This window comes from Callospermophilus lateralis, unplaced genomic scaffold (genome assembly GCF_048772815.1).
Source record: "Callospermophilus lateralis isolate mCalLat2 unplaced genomic scaffold, mCalLat2.hap1 Scaffold_127, whole genome shotgun sequence".
Taxonomy (NCBI): Eukaryota; Metazoa; Chordata; class Mammalia; order Rodentia; family Sciuridae; genus Callospermophilus; species Callospermophilus lateralis.
The window spans coordinates 3,391,154-3,407,342 of record NW_027512450.1 but is presented as its reverse complement, the minus strand read 5'-3'; positions in this window follow the sequence as shown (position 1 = coordinate 3,407,342).

The window sequence follows — 16,189 nt, the reverse complement described above, 5'->3', positions numbered from 1 at the left end:
CACTGGCATTTATACCATAGAAGGTGTAGTATTGGTTTGCAGGTGGAGTCAAGAGAGAGCCAGTTAACTAAGGGCAATATGGAAAAGTACAGGTACCGAGGCTAGCAATTTTTAGGTGGCTTGGTCTTCTACAGAAAAACCTCCCCTCCACACAGGAACATAGGCCAATTCCCTTTGCCTAGTTCCCTACACAGAGGTCTGGTTTGTTTCCTGCTCTGAGAAACCTAACACATATACTTGCCTTGTGCTATATATAGCCTCTTTTTTTTTCCATTTCTGCAAACTAGCAAAGCACATATTCTCAGAGTGATACTAAGCCAGTCTCTCAGCACCCACATATACTTATTTCAATAAGTTGAACTCTATAGCAAACTCTACCCATTACCTCATCTGCCACCTAGTCAACATGGACCCAAGCACCTCTCATTATCCCCTTTATTTTCTGCATCTTCTAAATTATAACAAAGTGGGAAATCAACTCAACTTCACAATGGCAAACAGAAATTTGATGGTTCTCCTATAGCACATCCCTGAAAACACAGGGTGTAGAGACTCTTTTCATTCTTCCTCCTGTCAAATCCAAAGAGCATTGTATTATCTCTATACCCTCATCCCCTCCAAATAAAACCAAGGCCTACAAATCTCAAGACATAGAGGACGCTAAATAGGCTTTCTGTCAAAAATAATAAGGAAATGAATAAATTAGAAAAACCAGTATGACATGCTACCAGTTTACTGCTCACCACAACTGCTTTCAAGAGAAAACATTCTAAGGTTTTGAAGTAATGGTGAAGATGGTGTTTGTAGCTCTGCAGAGAGCAAAGGTCCATAACTGAGAAGCTCAGTGTGGCCATTGGTTTCTCATAAACACAAGGTTTGGAGTGTCCAATTTATTTTAACAGAGTTTTTGTCTTTTATTTTTTTTTTTAGTTAAATCTAATGTGGATTGCTTTGCAATGTAAGAAAATGTTAAAGGGTAACTCTTACATTTGTAATGAGTAGTTGTCAACGAAGTGAAAGTTTGCTTTAACAGCTAAAATGTTCTAATAGCTTCATTTAGGTACACTTAGAATTATGCACACACATTTATCCTACATATGAGTATGTTTTGATATAAGTATACCCTATGGATCAATTTCCACATTCTCAGGAATATTTCTTCTTCTGCTGTTTTTGTACCTTAAACTCATATCATCAAGAATTTAAATAAATCAAACTACTCAATACCGTTTTTGGTGTCTAACTTATTTCATTTAGTGTAATTATTTTGATACTTACCCATGTTCTGAGTGTTTCATTAGTGTCGTTAAGTCCTCACTTGTTAGAATTCAATATTTTTTATCCAAATGCTTCAAATGAGAATACTCAAAGAGATTTAGATATAATAACTTTATTTTAAGAGTCAGAGAGACAGAAATATCTTGTGGATGGCATTGTAATTTTCAAAAATTTATAATTTTCCGATAGTTTTTATACATGGTGTGAAGGTAATTTCATAAAATAATTTAATGCACCTGTGTTTTGACTGTGACCACGTCACATAGGTCTGTTGTAGAATTTTCCACATGCAGCATCATGTCACCTCTCATACCTCTCATAATAATTCAAATTTCTGAGAATTTTTTATTTTTAGATTTGCAATGCTTATCTTTTAGAACAAGGTTTATCATTTAACTTTCATTAGCATTTGGATCATTTACAATTGATGTCTGCTCTGTAATTTGCAAGTTGCTCTGCATGAAATAATGATCTAATATTTCAGTTATAAAATTTTTGTGAAATATTTCAGTCTTAATTTATGTATTCATTTAAATTTTAAAGTATATGTTCAGATGTTTTACTTGAAATGCTCCAAGATGTAATTCATGAGCTCTTTACCCTGGCCTAATATCAATGTTTATATCTAAACCTTGTTTGATGTTGTAAATCTTGACATGCTCTCCTGATAATGTTCTAGGTCTATATTGAAAATGATGTCTGGGTGCAGTGACCATCACCCAGTGCCTTAATTAATTCTTCTGTGAAAAATTGGGAAATCCACCTGAAATTGCCAATTCAGTTATTTTTTTTTTCATTTAAAGGCTTATCTGAAAAACAACAACAACAACAACACAAAAACTAACTAACAAACAAACAAACAAAAAACTCTTGCAATCATAGTTGCTCATACTTAATATGTTAAAATGTGAATGAAATAATGTATTTTAACTTGGTAAATGTATTAAAATTTTAAAACAATAAAATTATTATTATTCAACTATCAATAAAATTAATCACTATGCTCTAATAATAATATTAGAGCATATCAAATCAAAATTCCTAATAAAATTTAATAATAATAATTAATTTTATGGATTTGTTTAAAATGTGACTATTAGTTTTGAATGCTCATTCACCTACAGTAAAACAATTATAATTTCCACAGTAAAAATTCACAAGTCACAGATATCTGAATGGTGATATCATTGTACGGTTTTGAAATGGGGATTGCCATGATATATTTATCATTCTTTGTGACATAATCGCTGTCTCATGTCATTACATGATTAAAAGTCTAACAAAAAGAGATTTAAAAAAGTGGAGACATGTCCAGATTATTGGTTAGAAATGAAAAAACTTGGTACCTAAAATAAATGAATAAATAAATTGTCTTCAGTGAATCATTGAAATGTCTGAATTTCATGACAGTTCTTATCCTTCTGTTCAGAGAGTAGTAACCCTAATTTTTTAACAGATAAATCTTGTTCCTTACAGGACCAAATACAGCTCACCCATGACATACGATTATAAAGTGTTTCTTCCATTCAATTTGTCACTAAAATGTTATAATTTATGAAGTGGCAAAAAGAGGTATATAATATCAAGACATATATGTGTGCATATCTATGAGGCTTGCATGGAGGATATCCCTGTTAGTTTTAAATTTTTTTTGCAGTTTTTTTTTTTTATCTAGGAAAAGTTTAGTTAAGAAGCATCCAAGTGATAGCACAAGCAGCTCAATAGAAACTGTCTAGTCTGCTGAGAAGTCTTGATCTAGTTTTGAGAGACATTTGCAAGTTTCATAACTTTAATATAAAACCTGTTTTTAGATATCTGGTTGCTTGTGTGTGGCATCTGAAAATGGAATGCATGTATTAACTAAATGATTTTTAAAAATATAAATATATTTTGTTGTTTTCATTTGCATGATAGTTAGTTTACCATTTGGAGAATTTATGGATTGAACACAGGGACACTTTACCACCGGGTCACATCCCCCAAATTTTATTTATTTATTTATTTTAATTTTCAGAAAGGGTTATCACAAAGTTGCGTGGGGTTTTGCTATGTTTCTAAGCCTGTTTTTTTTTTTTTTTTTTTTTTTAATTCTCCTCTTCCCTTTGCCTCTCAAGCCGGTGGTATGACAGGCATGCTCCTGGGATTTTAGCAATTTTTTTGGGGGGGTGGGTCATAGAGATTAAACTCAGAGTCACATTCTGAGGGCTATTTTGTATTCCATTTATGACAGTTTCAATGAGTTGCACAGTGTCTTGCCATTGCTGATGCTTGCTTTGAACTTGTGATCCTCCTGTTTTAGCTCCAAAGCCACTGAGATTTCAGTCATGCACCACCATGACTACCCAGTTTACCAATTTTTTAAAACAAATACTACCTTAAAATGTTTTCCAATGTAGAATTTATTATTTATATATTAATCTTGGAACAACCACCAAAAATTCATGACTCTTAAGAATAGTATATAATTACATAGTAAAAAGTTATTTTTTAAGCTAACAAAAAGTATATACACTGATTGAAATATATCCTCTACTTTTGTAAGACAAAGAATCATAATTCTGATAGAACTCTCGAATTTTTTTGTGCTGGTCTAAGTGTAAACCAAAACTCTCCTGAGAAGTCAGTGTTATTAAATATTCGTTAATAAATAAATAGTCTCATTTTCTTTTGATTTGTGTCATGGTGTTTTTTATAGAGAATTTTATTTATTTATATGTAGTGCAAAAAATCAAACCCATTTCCTCACATATGCTACATGAGTGATATTCCTCTAAGCCACAACCCCAGCCCCTTCATGGAACTGTTTATAAAAGACGTAAAGTTAAAATATTATTGTCTGAGTAAAGATCAGTCAGTAATTTTTAACATTTATTATTTAGTTGTAGGTGGACAAAATACATTTATTTATTTATTTATTTATTTATTTTTGTATGGAGCTGAACATTAAACTGCATTCCTCATACATGCTAGGTGAGTGCTCTTTCTCTGAGCCAAAACCCCAACTCCAAGTATAGTTAAAGTAACCTTTAGCCCTCTGATTTCTGGTATAAAGAATATAAGAAATGGTAAAATCTAAATTTTGTCATTCTATAGTCAAGAAATGAGGGACTCAGAGAAATAACTGTATTATTTTGAGTTGCATATCACTTTAGTGGAAGATTAAGTTCAAATACAAATAAATAATAGGACCAAAAATAAAACAGCATTCTTTCTATATATTAATTATGTTCTCTTCCATATGATTCTAGCTAGAAGATGTGACTTTAATCAGCATCTTACCCTTTTTGTACATCTGAAAAAAGTACTATCTAGTCACTATGCACACAAATAATCTTTTACATTAGGATTCAATGAAAAATTATGTTTTATAAGCACTTTTACAGAGGAGTATTCATCACCCTTCTTTGATTCATTCTCATGCTTTATAGGTATTACTGTCAAAGGTTTCCTTACCATGAGTTTGTTTAGATACTTGTGAGGCATCAATTTCATGGGTGTCTCTTACCCCTATAAAATTATGTGCCAGATTTAGCTGGAAAGTTCTCAAAAATCAATTTCTCAAAGTAAAAATGTATTTTTATTCTATTGTTTCTCTCATTATTTTTTTCTTATCTTTCTTGGAATATGCTTACTTTTCTCCATAAGATAGTGCTGGTGCTACCTTAATTCACAATTTATTATTTATCCAAAGATAAATGTTAGTATGTTTTAACTTTTTTTATAGATTTTTTTTCTTCACATTTTATACCATTTATAGATATCTGTTGAACACTTTTCAAGTTCTTCATGAGCATGAACACCAAAGAGTCAAAATGAGAAACTGTGTATTAAGGACTATCTAATTAAAGATCTTGGATCTGCCAACAATGGTGTCAAAATGTGAAAAGGAGAATATCTAAAACTGCTGAGTCCAGCAATGAACAGCATGAGAGGATAGCAGGCATGTGATGTCAAAGGAAAAAGCAGGTAAGAATCTTGTGAAACTAACAAGGTAGGAGAGGCAGAAGGATCATAATTTGAAACTCAGCCTCAGCGAAAGGGAGGCACTAAGCAACTCACTGAAAGCCTATATCTAAATAAAATGCAAATGAAGGCGGCAATGTTGCTCAGGAGTTCAGTGCCCTTGAGTTCAATACCATATAATAATAATAATAATAACAACAACAACAATAATATAATATTCAAAATAAACTAATCTCCAGTAATGGCCATTAATGTGTCAGTGGTGTCAAATTCTTGATCTTTGATAGACAAATAAAATTTCATGCATGCTTTGGTAAATCTGAGATATAACAGTCATACAAAAATTATATCAGTTCTTGTAATGTATAGTATGTGTATAAAAATGCCTCATTAAAAGACAGGCATACACTCTAAGAAATGCACTCAAAATGACTTTTCCATTGTTGCAAATATCATACTGTATACTGACATTTAGATTGTTTACTACTACAATCTTAGGCTATATATTGTAGCTGTTGTTGTATATAAATTCCATCACTGACTAAAAGATCACTATGCAACACATTATTGTATGTTATAAACTTAGAGAGATCAGTGTACCAAAAAGAGAATTTTAAATTTTTTTAGTTGTTAGTGGACACAATATCATTTATTATTATTATTATTTTATTTTAATGTGGTGCTGAGGATCAAACCCAATGCCTCTCATGTACTAGGTGAGCACCCTACTATTGAGCCATAATCCTATCCCTAAAACAGAATCTTTAAAAAAAATCTTTACAATTAGACAATGAAAAATGAAAGTTTCCACTGCTGAGGAGTACAAAATTGCTATCCTTTCTAAATAAAGTTTTATATCTATGGGGTATCTGTGTCACACACACACACACACACACACACACACACAAACACACACAAAGTGATTTTAATCTTGCTTAGTGCAACATAATAAGTCTTTCAAAGATAGTCAATATGTAATTATAAAACATTCAATAGTTACTATAAGAAAAAGTAAGTTTTATTGTGAATGTGTTGGTATTGCTCATAGTATCAACTGCTTAAGAAGTTATGACAAAACCAATCCCCCAAAAACAAATGCTGAATGTTTTCTTTAATACAAAGAGACTGATTCATAGTGGTGTAGGGAGGGACATGAGAGGGATAGACAAACTTTAGATAGGGTAGCAGGGTAGGGGAGAAGAGAGGTGGCAGAGGGTTTGCAATTATGGTGGAATCTGATGAAAACCATTCTATAAAGTACATTTATGAAGACACAAATTGATGTGAATATATTTTGTATACAGCAAGAGACATAAAGCATGTGCCCTACATGTGTAATAAAATTATAATGCATTCCACTGCCTCATATAAATAATAACAACAATAATAATAATAAAAGAAATTTCACAGAGATGATTAACAACTTATTCAGACTCTGTCTCATATAATATTAAGACTAGAGTCTAGTTTTGAATGGAAAGGCACCCTTGATTTCAGTCATAAGAAGCACACAGCAATGGGAAACTTATTTCTTTTCAAAGTTGCACAAAACAAAATGTTAAACAAATTAATAAATTGGGCATTAAAATAATCAATAAATGAAGTTATACCATTAAATGGCACAAAGTAACAGGTAAGATAAATTGCCTGATGCATGAATAAATACATTCAGCAAGAAAAAGACAAGGACATCATGAGAAGAACAGTCAAATAACTTGAATATTCTCTTTATACAGGTGATATCTAAGGGTTCAGTACTCATAAAAAATAAAATATAACCAAATACATAAAATTAAACAGTATTCATGAAGATGTGGAGTGAAAAGTTCTCATGAACTACAGATTAATTATAAGTGGCTATCTTTTTGTAAAAAAATGTGTGCCTATTGAAGGACATGACACTTCCCCACCGGTAACATTAACTTATAAATATGACTGCTCTTAAAAACCATAATAATATATAAAAGAAGAGCTGCATGGTCCATAGAGTTGAAATCTGTAAGGTGAAAGAAAATATAATGTGCACATAAGAAACGTAAAAATAATAAAGTGTGAGTAAAGTGGTTTCTACTGTCAAGACACATTTTTGCCACACTACATTCAGCCTAACAAACAGTAAAAAACACCACATCAGTATTATATAAAGGTAACTTTTTGATACTACTTCACACATTGCATATACATTTTAAAGGGAAATATGTAGAATTTACTGGTAAATAAAACTTGAATTAGGACATTAAAAAAAACCAATTACACACATGTGTTTAGATACTATACATCACTACAAAGAAAACAATTTTCCTTGAATGAAATCTGTAACATTTTCATCAATATTTTAGCATGTAGGACTGGGGTTATGGTAGAGTGCTTACCTAGCACATATGAGGCACTGGGTTCAATCATCAGCATCACCTAAAAGTAAATAGATAAAATAAAGTTATTATGATTACAACTAAGAAAAAAAAACATTAACAAAGAAATTTCAGCATGCTTCTCTATTAAAAGAAAGAGACTGAAAAAAAATTACATGGAATGAAAAGTATTTATGAAATACCTCCAAAACCTATGCTTCAGAGAATCAAATGAACTATTAGTATCATTAAGAGAAACTGATGTATATAATGAATGTATAATACAATACTGAAATTCAAGGAGTCATAGTATGAACCAAACACAAAGATGAATCCATATGCATGTAATTTCTTGTATTTTTAAGATAAATAAAATGGTCTAAGCCTATCCGTATCAAAAATAAGGCTAGAAGTAAATAGATAATACAATACAATCTAAAGTTAGATGGGTCACATTTTCCTGAGCGTTTGTTTGCAGAATATGTAAGGTACTGGGTTCAAAATCATCACAAAGAGCAGATATTAAGGAGAGATCAAGTTAGAAGTTGTTTTAGTTGCCTTTTTCAACAATGTGACTAACAAATTGACCAGAGAAATTGTAGAGGAATAAAAGTTTATTTACAAGCTTAGGGTTTCAAATGTCTTAGCCTATAGAATACTGCTCCATTTCTCAGGGCTCAAGGTGAGGCAGAACATTATGGCTAAAGGGTGTGGTAGAGGGAATCAACTGACATAGTGATAACAGTAAAGAGACAGATTCATTATTGGGAGAATATACAAATTTAGATTCCAAAGCTCTATCCCCAATTCTCACTTTTTTCAGCCACACACTATCAATTCAGTTACCACATAGTTAATTCATTCAGGGATTAATTCACTGAGGACTTTAAAGCTATGACCCAATCATTTCTCCTCCAAACCTTCCTGCATTGTTTCACATATGAGCTTTTGGGGAACACGTCACAGCTGGACTATAACAGAAATAGAGCAAAATAGAAGGCTTTTAACCCACCCTTTCTTTACTAATATATTAATACACATTTACTCATGTTATGTGTGTTACTTTGACAAAGTCATAAATGAATTATGAGATTTACATACATTGGACAAGTGAAAGAATATCTACAATCAAATGAGTAGAAAAAGCTAGGGTACACGTGGGCATTTGAGTTGTTTACTGAAGTGCCACATATTTCAGAAATATTCCTACAAGTTTGAAGGCACCTTAAATAAGGGGAGATTGAGATAATATATAAACTGACTTTAAAATTTTCTGTAATTTTTATCTTAACTTATCCACTGGTTAAAGAAGGAGTGAAATGTAAATGTGAAAATTACAAAGTGGTTTTCTTCTGTGACCAAGTAAGTCTTTTGATTTGTTTCACAACCTGAAGTCAAGGCAGAAAAATTACATCTCAAAGGTGTCAGTTTGTCCCAAAAAGAGATTTACCAGTGGTTTTACTAACTTCTCTTGTTGGAAGAATTACTTCACTCTTGAATCAATAAAGCATACAAAAGGGGAAAATTAATCAATCTCCTGATAGACTCAGTAAGATTTGAGCACTTTCTGAGACCTGACCTACCATTGTTTACACCAGTAATAATTCCAGGCCTACCAGTAGGTTTTCAGAATAAGTTTCTCCATGCACTGAATGTCTAACATTAGCAACTTCTGTTCAAGGGAGTATATTTTAAACTTTCAATTGCTAAAAGCAATAGAGACGAGCATGGGCAAATCTTGATGTATTTCAAGCCGTTGGATTTGCATTGTTTGTAACACTTCCAAAGACAAAAATTTTCAGCAGTAGTGTTAACAAAGCTTACAAATCGCAGATTCTTGTTTCATTTCATCACAGAAAATATTTACAGGACACTCTTCCTCTGGCTACTTGAAATCCTGGAATATAACACACTTGCATCAGTAATTTAAAGTATCAGTAAAATAAAAAATATCCTGCACTTTGTGCAGTGTTGTCAGAATGCCTATGCTTAAAATCTCAAAGACTGAGGATAGAGTTCTGGCTTGGTTGTAGAGTGCTTGCACAGCACATCAGTGGCACTATATTTAAGAATCAGTACCACATAAAAATGAATAAATAAAATAAAAGTAATTTGTCTATCTATGACTAACAAAACGTAAATAAAATATTAAGAACTAAAATATAAAAATCTGAAAGATAATAGGTACTCCAGAGCATGCAAGCATCATATAAAAAGACTCAGTTGAAAAAAATATTGGTGAGAATATCAATTGAATAAAGCTATTTTTGAAAATGGTATTAAGGTTCTTCAGAAAGTTAAAATAAAAAAAGGCTTATGTTCCACTAGATGTTATTCTGGGTATGAATCTAAAAAAATACTGGAGTTATTACATCATAGAACCACTGCATGTCTATTTTCATTATAGTATTATTTACAGAACCTGGTAAGAAAAATGAAGTACTTTTTTTAGATAAATGTTAGGTTGGTAATGGTGCCACATGCCTGTATTTTTAGTAGCTTGGGAGGGTGAGGCAGGAAGATTATGAACTTAGAGCGAGTCTTAGTAACTTCTCCAAGAGACACTAACAAAATCAGTGAGACCTTGTCTCTAAATAAAATATAAATATAGGGCTGGCGATGTAGCTCAGTGGTAGGCTAGCTCTGGATTCAACACACAATACCATAATCAAACAAATAAATAAAGAAATAAATGAATAGGACCAACTTACTGACCCCATTCTTTATTTTCTATGAAGCAATTTACTTGCATCCTTTCTGGCTTAGCTGGACAGGATATGTCACATTCCTTAACAAACTGTTATCTGCAGGAGAAATGCAGTTTCAAAATAATGTTTATAAAAGCAACCTATGTTACTCTAAACAAGAGAATTTTTTGACTGTGCTAAAGACCAGATTCTGAAAAACAGAGAAACAAGGGTAATTCTTAATAACCAAAAAATCTGCAACAATTTTGCTTATGAGTTAATTTAGAAATGGTGAGCATGAATCTAATTAACCTAAAGTTGTCAGGGCAGTGAATACTTGAGAGTTTTATGTTATTCTAACTATCAGTACAAAATCAAGAACTGTACCTGGGAAGGACCCTTTGGAATCTCTGTTTAGATCTCGAAGAAAACTGGAATGCAAGAGAGCCTGCAAGAGAGACATGTTCTCTTTTCAGACAGAAAATTCTCTCTCTTCAGAGTGTCATCTTTTTCCTCTTTCACTTCACTTCTAATAAACTAATTGGTTGCTACTCTGATTGATAAGTTTGAGAACTTTATGTCTTCATTGGAAAAAAAACTGCATTTTAAGGGGCATGGTCTTCACAGTACCTCAGTTTCCCAGAGGGTCCCAGCCCTGTATAACTAAAAGATCATTGACATCTGAACGGCTCTCAGAGACTTCCTTAAGTGCCTTAACTTCATACTTTATACTGCTCTCTGGAAGAAAAAAAAAAAAAAGAACGATATTCACTAGAAACTTCAACAGGCTTTAGATATGATATCTCTTCACAATTTTATCAGGCAGTTATGAAACCCCCATTTAACACAATACGGGAGGTTAGAATGAGGATGCATCACACAGGAACGTAATAAAAGAAAAATTTTAAATCAGACATTTTGATAAGGTGAATGTGCCTGGGAAGACAGAGGGAGGAGACAGACATTGTTTTTATTTTTTAAATTTTCAAGTTACTTGTCTTCTTTTCTCTCATGTAAAATGCTCACAAAGAGAAAGCAAAATCTTTAAACTGCAATGAAGTTCTTTTCAAAAAAATTAAAAATACTGCATTCATTTGGAATGTTGAATAGAAAAAATAAAATAGTTGACAATGCAGAGAGGGAATGCTGGCATTAAATATGTGGACAGAACCGAGTGCGGTGGTGCACACTGAAATCAATCCCAGTATTTTGTCAGGCTGAAGCAGGAGGATCATGAGTTCAATTCCAGCTTCAGTGAACATCAGGTGCTAAGAAACTTAGTGAGACTCTTTCTTTAAATAAAATATAAAATAGGGATGGGGATTTGGCTCAGGGTTCAAATGTGCCGATAAGTTATACAATGACTTAATATCCAGTGATACATAACTTTTCCAATACTATAGACTGGGTGCCAAGATTCAATCACAAGGTTCACAGAAGTCATATGAAGTCATATGGTGACTTATAGATAGTGTTTGTGGTGAAGTGTTCCTGAACCCACTGACACAGTCACACTGCGGGATGCTGGGGCAGAGCAGAACCATATGGAATCTGGAACCATAAGGAATGTTAAGTGCTTTGTTTATGATACTCATGATATAAATAAAAGGGTATACATCAATCAATAATAAAAGTATGTGTTACTTGAGATTGCAGGAAAACTCCCAGAATGAGACTAAGGGTACAATTAAGACATGCCCTGAGATGTGTTTCAATATCTCTGAGGACACAAAATAGTTTTATTTCTCAAGAAGTTTATGGGGAAAAGATTTCAAATCAAGTTTCCTGAGAAAAAATTAACAATTTACTCTAAGCCCCCAATCCTAAAGTCACACTTTTGTGACATATATTCCTCCAACTAACATACTCTCTTACTTTACACAGGAATTCATGATGAAAATAGGAAACAAGGGCTGGAGATGTGGTTCAAGTGGTAGCGCGCTCACCTGGCATGCATGTGGCCTGGGTTCGATTCACAGCACCACATATAAATAAAGATGTTGTGTCCACTGAAAACTAAAAAATAAATTAAAAAAAAGAAAATAGAAAAAAAATAGTTAATAAAAATGACAAATGGTTTGAGGTGCAGAGCCTGCCTTTTAATTAAAGATCACAAAGACATGAGGATTGGTATACTTTGAACAATGATCAAAGAAACTCTTTTAAGAAAGTGGTTAAATAGGTCATATGAACAAAGGAAATTAGTTGGAAATTAAAAACAAAATAATGTAAATTTAATATAGATATATTTTTGAGACAGTTCAGAGTAGTAGGCTTCTAAAAAATAGGCTTTCACTGTTTTAGTGTTATTTATGGGAACTTTAGGAGTAAGAAAGCTTACCAATAATTATAAGTATATTTTAAATTTAAAGGTCAATGGAATAATTATAGGTATGATTTAAAGTTAAAAGATAATAATAGGTCAAGAGACAGGTAGTCAAGTTTTGTATTCGAGCCCCTAGAGACTGAGGTGAAAATGTAAAAGACTAATCATGATTGGCAAAGTTACACGAAAAATTCTATATAATGTGCTTAATATCTTTGATAATTAACATATGTTTGACAAGATTGTAACTCTTGAAAGTTATGTAAACCAAAGAAGTTTTGATGCTATCCATTAACTACCAAAAGGAAAAAAAAACCTGTAAAACAAACAAACAAAAAAATAATAAAGGCCCTCTAGGGGCAGCAGATCCTTCTGAAGGGTGCTCATAACTTGAAACCATCATCCTGTCTCCTTTTCTTTCATGGACGCTACTTATCCTTCAGCACCAGACACCACTTGTCCCTCAGGATCCCTTGATCCATACTGGGGCTTGACCTTGGCAATAGTGATTTACTTTTTTTTCATTTAAATCTAAAGTTGACTCTGTTGATGGGATGTATTAAGTTATGAAAATAATATATATATATATATATATATATATATATATATATATATATATATATATATGAACAGAGAGACATAAATGCCTGTGATTTGTGCTAATATTCTCATAGTACCCCATACCAAAAGAAAAAAAAAGACAAAATCCTATGATTAGTCTCCAATCATAATTATTATTTAGTTACTTATACTCTAGGGTCTGGGATACTGACAGATCTAGAGACCTGGCCCACTCCACATCTTTTTCTTTATTAATGTTAATACTAGAAACTTTAGCATTTTACTGTGTCTCCTAATTTATAAAGGAGTGGGGATATTACTGCCTCAGGGAATTAATAATGAGTTGAAATCTCAAGCTGTTTTCTCATAAGACCAGAGAACATGAATATTAAAGAAAATTTAAAGTAATTGTAATATTTCTTTTTTATAAAAATATACACATATGTATTCATGAATTGATTTATCCTTATATACATGACAAATGCACTTCTCTCAGTGCTAGATCCATGTATTTGGAGGAAACTCTGCCATGAAATAATATGGTCCTGAGCACTTAGTGCAATTCACAGCAAATTAAAAAAATAAAGCCATCACAGGAGAATATGAGACCCTGTCCCAACACTCTATCTCTGTGTCTATCCATCCATGAATGCATTCATCTGTTGTCATGGGGCTCTGTAGTGAGTACCTCTTGATCTTATCCCTATTGTTTTTTTTTTCCTACTGGGAATTGAACTCAGGGGCACATGACCTCTGAGCCACATCCCCAGGCCTATTTACAAATATATAATTATATTTATTTAGAGACAGTGTCTCACTGAGTTTCTTAATGCTTTATTATTGCTTAGGCTGGCTTTGAATTCACAATCCTCATTCCTCAGCCTGTCAAGCTGCTGGGATTACAGTCATGCACCACAGCACATGGTTGATCCCCAGTCCTTTATCAACAAAAAAAGCAACCAAGAACCAGTCTTTGTGACTTTGTTTCTGGTCTGAATGCAATTTACTGTCACTCAAACAGTAAACCTACTAGCCTCAGTTTGGAGGAAGTGCCTGAAGCCCTTTCCAATCTCTCTCTTAGGTGAGAACAGTCCAATCAACACAGAGCCAGTGATGATGGGTGGGCTTTCACATTCTCCTGTCTTTGTGTTTCTGGAGCCTGCCATTCTTTTAATCCATTTCTATGTTTTTTGTTGTAGATCTGGAGCTCCAGGCTTCTGTGCTACACAGGAGCTGAAAAAACTACAGCAGGGACACTAAGCATACTGAAAGCCAGAAAATGGCAAGTGTGTGTTCTTATTTTGAGACTGGGTAGGGAGGCTGTTTGAAGCCACTGAGACTGGCAATGTCAGGAACTGAAATTTGTGGCCAGGAACTCATCATAATTGTTTTCAGTGTCTGGTGGTGTTAGACCAGGACACAAGAAAAGACCACTTACTCCAATTAAAATCAAATTAAATCAAGCTTATTATTTCAACCAGCCGGGCTGCCTCTCCCACCCAAAACTGCAGGAACAAGACAGACCCGAAGCTTTCCTGCATCCCAGCATTATAGCCCAGAAAGTTACAAAAAGGGAGGTTACAGATAACAAAACTCTGAGGAGCATAACACTAATGGTAGTTTACATTATTGCTGACCCCAACATCAGAATTTAGGAAGGTCTTTAGAGCCTCAGAGGAGGTCGTTATCTGGCCAGGGAAGGCCAGGATTTGTGAGGCATCAATAAAGTTTCAGAGAGGGCTGCAATCTGGTCAGAGAGCCAGGCATGGGTGAGTTCAAGGCACAGGCAGGCATTCCAAGCAGGTTCAGAATTTGCAGTAACTTATTGTAAAGCTGAAATTATCTTTTCATGGCTTTGTGGCGAGATGGCTCCCAATTTTAAGAAAAAAATCAGGTTGGGTCTATCACTCCCCCCCCCCTTTTTATGTATTCCTTCAAATATTTGATAAGGTAGGGAAAGAGCACTGAGAGAATTTTAATTCCTCAGGTAACAGTCTCCAACATTTTTTGAACTCACCCAAAACTGGTCTCCCTGATTTGATCTGACTTAATTAATTACTAATATTGACAGTCTATTTATTTTTGGCTCCATTGTTGTAAGAAAGGGGCATCACTTGTCTTGGCTTCTTCTGAGCTGAGAGGGGGTGATGTGAGGAGACACGCCATGAGGAACATGAGTTTCCTTTTAGAAGTCAGTTCGGTTTGAAGTCTGGTTGGGGAAGAACAGGTTGTAAAGTCATCTGGGGATGGGTGCTTCGAAGAGAGAAAAAAAGACCATGAGTACTGAATAAATGTTGCAGCAACTTGAGCATGTCACTGTACAGAAATTCCCTCACAAGGCTTCAACATTTTAAAACTTAATCTTAAACATCCAACAAATAAATCTTAACACCCTTATATTAAGAGTACTGGGCTTTAATGTGTATAACTTTACAATTATTTATCTTTTTTATTAAATGGGATCTGTATTATCCTATCTGTCTTTTAGGTGATGGCTTATTATCTTAAATTAATCCATGTTGTGTTCTTAATGCAAATTTTCTGTAAAATAATAACAGGGAATCTTTAGATCACTTATAAGGAAATTACAAAATAAAATTAACTAGAGTGAAAATATTTAGTTCATTTAATAGCTACCCTGAATTTTGGCTGAGGAATACATTATATCCCCTGTTTGAGATCCTAGTAGTCTTGACAGATAAAAAAAACTTTTGAACATAACTTTAAAGGAACTAAAATCTGGCCTACTGCTTTTGTAGTCATTCTCACATATAGTAAGATGGAACACAGAACCTTAACTCAGGTAAGGCCCGGCCCTTTATAAATCGTAAGTGTTCCAGTTCTAAAGCTGATATTTGCTTTTTAAATATCACTTTACAAAGTTTACATAAATTGTTTGAGGTCACATGAACATTAGCTAACACCATATGATATCACATTTAAAACATGAATTAAAGAAAGGCTTAAAGAAAGGTTAAAAAAGTTTTTAACCTTTACATAGTTTAGGCTCTCATTAACTTAAA